This window comes from Lithobates pipiens, unplaced genomic scaffold (assembly GCF_037356315.1).
Source record: "Lithobates pipiens isolate NorthernLeopardFrog02 unplaced genomic scaffold, aLitPip1_a1.2 Scaffold_8, whole genome shotgun sequence".
Lineage (NCBI taxonomy): Eukaryota > Metazoa > Chordata > Amphibia > Anura > Ranidae > Lithobates > Lithobates pipiens.
This window is the reverse complement of record NW_027507903.1, coordinates 559,490,239-559,496,508: the sequence shown is the minus strand read 5'-3', so window position 1 is coordinate 559,496,508 and position 6,270 is coordinate 559,490,239.

Here is a 6,270-nt window from a genome sequence, read left to right as displayed (position 1 = left end):
GCATGCATTGGAGAAGGGGGGTGACCTACAGACTTAAAACGAACAGATTGGAAATGGATTTTATTGGTATCTATATCTCCATTAAGGAGAACTAAATACCACACATGAGATGGATATAATTAATGCATTCATGATGCCTTACAACTTAATAACATCTGACCCACTTACATGGATCATGTCTACATGCAGGGGAATACACCTGCATTAACACACATGTATATATATCACTAGTTAAGTCACTGGTCCTATTTAAACTAAAATTTTAAAAAATATTGGTGGGTATTGCAGAGTATTGGCAGGGTACTGCAGAGTATTGGCAGGGTACTGCAGAGTATTGGCGGCATTGCAGAGTATTGGCGGCATTGCAGAGTATTGGCAGGCACTGCAGAGTATTGGCGGGTACTGCAGAGTATTAGCGGGTATTGCAGAGTATTAGCTGGTATTGCAGAGTATTAGCTGGTATTGCAGAGTATTGGCGGGTATGGCAGAGTATTAGCTGGTATTGTAGAGTATTGGCAGGTATTGCGGGTACTGTAGAGTATTGGCGGGTACTGTAGATTATTGGCAGGGTACTGCAGAGTATTGACAGGGTATTGCAGTGTATTCGCGGGTATTGCAGAGTATTGGTGGGTATTGCAGAGTATAAGCTGGCATTGCAGAGTATTGGTGGGTATTGCAGAGTATTAGCTGGCATTGCAGAGTATTGGCTGGTATTGCAGAGTATTGTCAGGGAATTGAGGGGTTAAATTTCAGTGAGCAGCGATGTGGGCACTGCAGATGCTGCCCACAGCGCTGCTGACACCGATCTCTTCCCCCTCCACTGTACCGATCGGAGGAACTGGCGTCATAACATGACGCCAGTTTGTTTACAAGTGATCACTCCATCATTTGACGGAGCGATCACATGGTAAACGGCCGCGATGAGCGGACGTTTTCTGTGATCCATGATTCCGTGATCCTGTGGACCCGGCTGTCATGGATGCACTCGAGTGCGCGCCCCAGGGGGCGCGCAAGAGCGGAATTCTGGGAGGACGTCATATGACGGCCTCCCAGAGTTAAACAACCGCCCAGTAGCCGTCATTCGGCTATGGGCCGGTTGTTAAGTGGTTAAAGCAGCTGCTTAGTTTGTTATACATAGTTGTTTAGTCTGTGCGCAGTGGTGGTTTGAGAAGGAAACGGGGCACATTTGTTGATCATACCAGTTTTTTTGATTTAGGTGAATTAATTAGTTTAGCAAAATTAACAGGAACCCACAGCTTAAATATGAGATTGCGTTGACCATTTGACAGAATAAAACGATCCGCATACATCTCAAATAAATCCCAATTAGAAAACACGTTTTCCTCAAAATCATAAACAGGAATGTCTTTTAAAACTTTCAGAAGTTGGCCATGTATTTGCAATTTTAGTTTTGCAGTTCTACATAATAAGTTTTTATGTTTCATTTCTGTTTTATCAGTAGCATCATTCTCCATTTCCAAACTTTGGGGAATATAAGAAGGTTGTAGCTTTAACTTGGATTCAGTCTTTTTGTCATCTGTAGTTATTACAGCAATCTGTCTACTATCATTTTGTTCTAATTGGTCTTCAAGATTCTCAATGTAATTACCAAAAATCTCACAGTTTGGACAACTAAGAGAATCTTGGGACACATTTTCATGTATTCCTGCATTCTGTACATGGTTAGTCTCTGTCCGATTTATTGTACACACATTTTCGGGAGGTAAAATATTATTAAAATATTATTAATCATCTTATTAAATATTCATACTAGCTTTAACATATTATTTACCTTTGCTGTTATTCACATCTGGAAACTGAGGTGAGCAACCCACACCTGCAGAGAAAGTGGAGTGGAGGTAATTTGATGTCATCCAACAATGTCACTGAATGCTGTGTCGGGGCTTAGTAAAGACCAATGTGGATTAAACCCCTTATAATGTGAGGTTAATGTTTTGGTAAGCGCTCTCTGTTGGTGGTGGTAATCTTCACTCAGAGGTGTTGTCCTTGATAAAGCTTCAAACTTAGACACTTTATTGAGTTTTCTAAAGTTATTGCAGAATTGCAGGGTGTCATTGTGCTTTGGTAAAATTACAATTGGGCTTGACCATTCATTCTGCAATTCTTCAATCCTCAACGACATTGAGTTGTAGCATTTTGATTTGGATACAGCCTTTTTATGAGCTTCCAGAACGCAATACAATTTTACACAACCTTTCTTATGTGGTTCAATGTCATGTTTAATTTGAAATTTGTAAGAGTGGGCAGGTCTGAAAAGATTTCCTTATCTCTCTGTATGAACTTTCCTTAATTTGAGAACTAGGCCGGGTAGTAGCAATCTTACTCTGGTCAATGTTCACCAGGAATCTTAGATTGGCATCAACCAGAGCAGACAGCTGTTCCTGGGAAATCTGGTAGGGTTTTCTCTTTATGGGTTGATGTACCCTGTAGTAAACTTCCCCTACCATTTCTATGACCTCAAATGGTTCTTGATCTTTGGCTAGGAATTTACTCCCCTCTTTTGGCATTAGTACAGCCCCCTGGTCCCCAACCTGAAATTGCCTAACGTTGACTGGCCGGTTGTTCCCTCTTCTTTGTGCCTCCTTAGCATTCTGGAGAGGTTACTTCATGAATGATATCACATTATTATTGTTTTGTGAGAAATGGTCTCAACTTATCATGTCTCATGCCATACAGAGTGGCTTAAAAAACTGCTTCTACAGGAGCTTTGTGTTTTGCTTGTAGAAACAGTAGTTCTTGATTGGAGCTTTCTGTCAGAAAAAAAAAAAACTTTAAACACTCCTAAACACGCCTTAACATTTGTACAAAAAATGTCTGTATGAGCATTTTTTTTCTGCCAAGGGAACTGGCATTTTTAAGCCTAGTGTGCTTGGAACTATGAGTAACAGCCTTGGGACATCTATGCTAAATTCATTAGGACCAACTAGTAAGTGGGACAGGAAGCACCAAATCTCTTAACTTCAGCCTTCAATTTCAGCCAGTAATACCAGTTAGCCACTCCTCCATCTTCTCAACACCCAAGTGTCCTCACAGTACTTCATTGTGAGCTAAATCACAAATACCTGCAAACTTAGGAAACCTCTTTGTCATGGTTATGCAGTGATCTTCCTGTGTTTGCTTACCTTCCCCCATGTCTTCAGACTAAGAAGCCAGCCATTTCCACCTGGTGGTTTTTATAACCTCTCCTCTAAGCATGGCTCCACCCCAGGCCCTATCAGGGAGCCCTATATTAACCTGTGCACTGCAGGCCTCAGTGCTGATCAACCATTGTGTATTCTTTGTGTGTTAGCTTCTGCTTTCCTGCCGTGTGCTCTGCTACTGTTTTCCATTACCGACTTTGGCGTGTCTTGACTATCCTTGTTTGCCTGTGATCCTTATCTTTTGGCGTGTACCCGACTATTCTTGTCTGCTTGTGGCCCCGACCTTGGCTTTGTCCCTCATCCCTATCCTCCTGTTGCCTACTGTGGGTGTGAGCTGGGGGACCCTGGGGGTCGCGACCTGGAGCCAGTTGCAGCCAAGTCCATCCTCACCACTGGAGGCTCTGGTGAACACCTGCTGGCTCTTAGACTCCGCGCCCCAGGGAATCTCATGCTCTATCCCCAGTGGGATCTGTCCCCCGTCTACAGCAGTCAGCCGTAGGGTCCACAACCTTGTGGTGCACTCCGGATCCCTACGGTGTGCACCTGTCACCTCGCCTCAAGGTGACCTGACACTCTTGTCAGCATGAGGCATATGTGAGACTCTATTAACAACAGTAACTTAGGAAACCTCTTGTCAACAAGAGGCATATGTGACACTCTATTAAAAAAAAAGTAACCCGTTATCGTGAGGTGCCAAATGCTCCCCTTGACACATCCAAATCGGCATAGGCTGGATTTGAAAGAGTCTCCTTATAATCTTCACCGACCATGGCCTGTAATGAGAAAGTCCCCTTCCTCCACTCCTTCCCTCAGAAATCAGCCTGGTGTGTAGGCCTGGAAGATTGTTGTCATAATCCACCTCATCATAATCAATTAATTTTTGTGACTGCAGTTCTGTATGATTCCTATTTTGCAGGAGCCAGGAAATGTCACATTTCTCCAAGTCACTGGGCTGTACGGTTAGTTCATTTCTTTCAGAGTTCCAAAAAATATAAAACATTTTTACCATGTGTTTTACCACCCAAACCTCTTGTGTGACTGTGCCACAGGCAGTGGAAATTGACACTAGAACTAGTCAGTACTCAATAGTGCCCCCATGCAAACAGGGAATTTTACCTGTCAGGCCAGTTCCTCCAATGACACTGGAATGCACCATTTTTACAATATAGCCTGGCACTAGCAGGGCCTTGACCGGTAGGAGGATCACCTGCACAGTACACTCAAACTGCCCCTCATATAGGTCAAGGCAAAACATTTAAACATAAAATAATACCCTCTGGATGCATTGCATAAGCCCCTCCTTTAGTGGACACTGGCCCATGTATGTGACCAGGTGTGTTAACGCCTATGATGATGGTAATTTCAGTCTCTACACAGATATATTTTAGATCACGGGGCAGCAATCCAAGTGCCAGCAGACTGAAAGTGATAGGTTCATTTAACTCTGTAATTAGTCCTTTACACATACAAAGAGTAGCTTCCACCACATGGTTTAAAGGAAACACGCACTGTTTACAGTGTTCATTATAGTAATTCTAACCCTTAAGAATTAACAGACGTCTGCAGCACTTACTGCCACATCAGACAGGGATGAAACAGAAAGAGAGAAACAAAAAAGGAGAAGGCGCAAACACCTGGTGCATTACCCACGTAAAAAGGTGTATTAATGAAAAACAATAAAACCAATAAAATGCATACTCACAAAAGTACAGAGGTAAACAGCATGTAAATTGGAGGAAATCATGAGGTATAAAGTGCAGATGCTTCAACAACCTCACATTACAAGCACTTTGACGCATTTCGGGGGTGCACCCCCTTTCTCACAGCTGTGATCTGAGGAAGGGGGCACGCCCCATGAAAAATGTCAGTATGCTTGTAACGTGAGGTTATTGAAGCATCTTCACTTTATACCTCATGGCTACTACCCATTTACCTCTGTACCTTTGGGAGTATGTATTTTATTGGTTTTATTGTTTTTCATTAAAACACCTTTTTACTCGGGAAATGCACCAGGTGTTTGCACCTTCCTCTTTTTTATTTCTGTATCTCCACATTGAATATCACTATTCAAGGAGGGCTGCATCCACAAAGCATTGGGCCATGTATGTGATGTCACCCATTTAGCCATCCCTCTGAGGAGGACCACATAATGTGAGCAAAAAAAAAAAGACAAACAATTAAAGGTACAGTGTAAAAAAATACTTTTAAAACTAAAGTAAATAAGAAAACGTAAAACAAAATATCAAGCTCCCCTGTTCCTGCATGCTTACGCTCAGATGCAAACACATTTTGTCCCACACACATATGTAAACGGCAATTGCACCACACATGTGAGGGATCGCCACAAATTTCAGAGCAAGAGCAATAATTCTAGCACCAGACCTCCTGTGTGACTCTAAACTGGTAACCTGTAAAGGCTTTTAAAGCATTGCCTATGGAGATTTTTAGGTACTGTAGTTTGGCGCCGTTCCATGGGATACACAATTTTAAAGCTTCACATGTTTGGTATCTATGTACTCAGTAAAAGATCATCTTTTATAGTTTGTCAAACAGTTGAGTATTATATTGTGTTTTTGTGCATTGGAATTCATTAAAGTGTGTTTTTTTTGTTAATTGTGTTTGAAAAACCTCTGTGCAAATACAACATAAAAATATGCAAAACCCACCATTTTATTGTCTAGGGCTTCTGCTTAAAAATGTATAGAATGTTTGGGGGTTCTAAGTGTTTCTTTCTTTACAGGTAGGAATGTCAGAATTAGCCCAGACTGGAAGTGGTCAAAGAACTAGTTAACCTTTGCAAAAACTGCCCATGCAGTTAAGGTGCACAAGCAGATAAAGAAACAAACTGTGCTGCTGTGAACAATAATTAATAATGGGCCTGCCATTGCTGTAGGCCATTGTTGCCCCTCGTGAAGCCTGCCGGAAAAATTCCCATAGCCTTGTTCTTGGTGTCGAACAATCCAATAGCAACTGCCTACGAAGGGATTTACCCTCACTTCTGAAAGATTACCTCTTACTTCCTGTTTTCTTCTAGACAAAAAATGAAAACCAAAGCTCCCCAATGGGTCACAGACAGCAGAAGAAGACCTGAAAAAAGTTATAACCATTT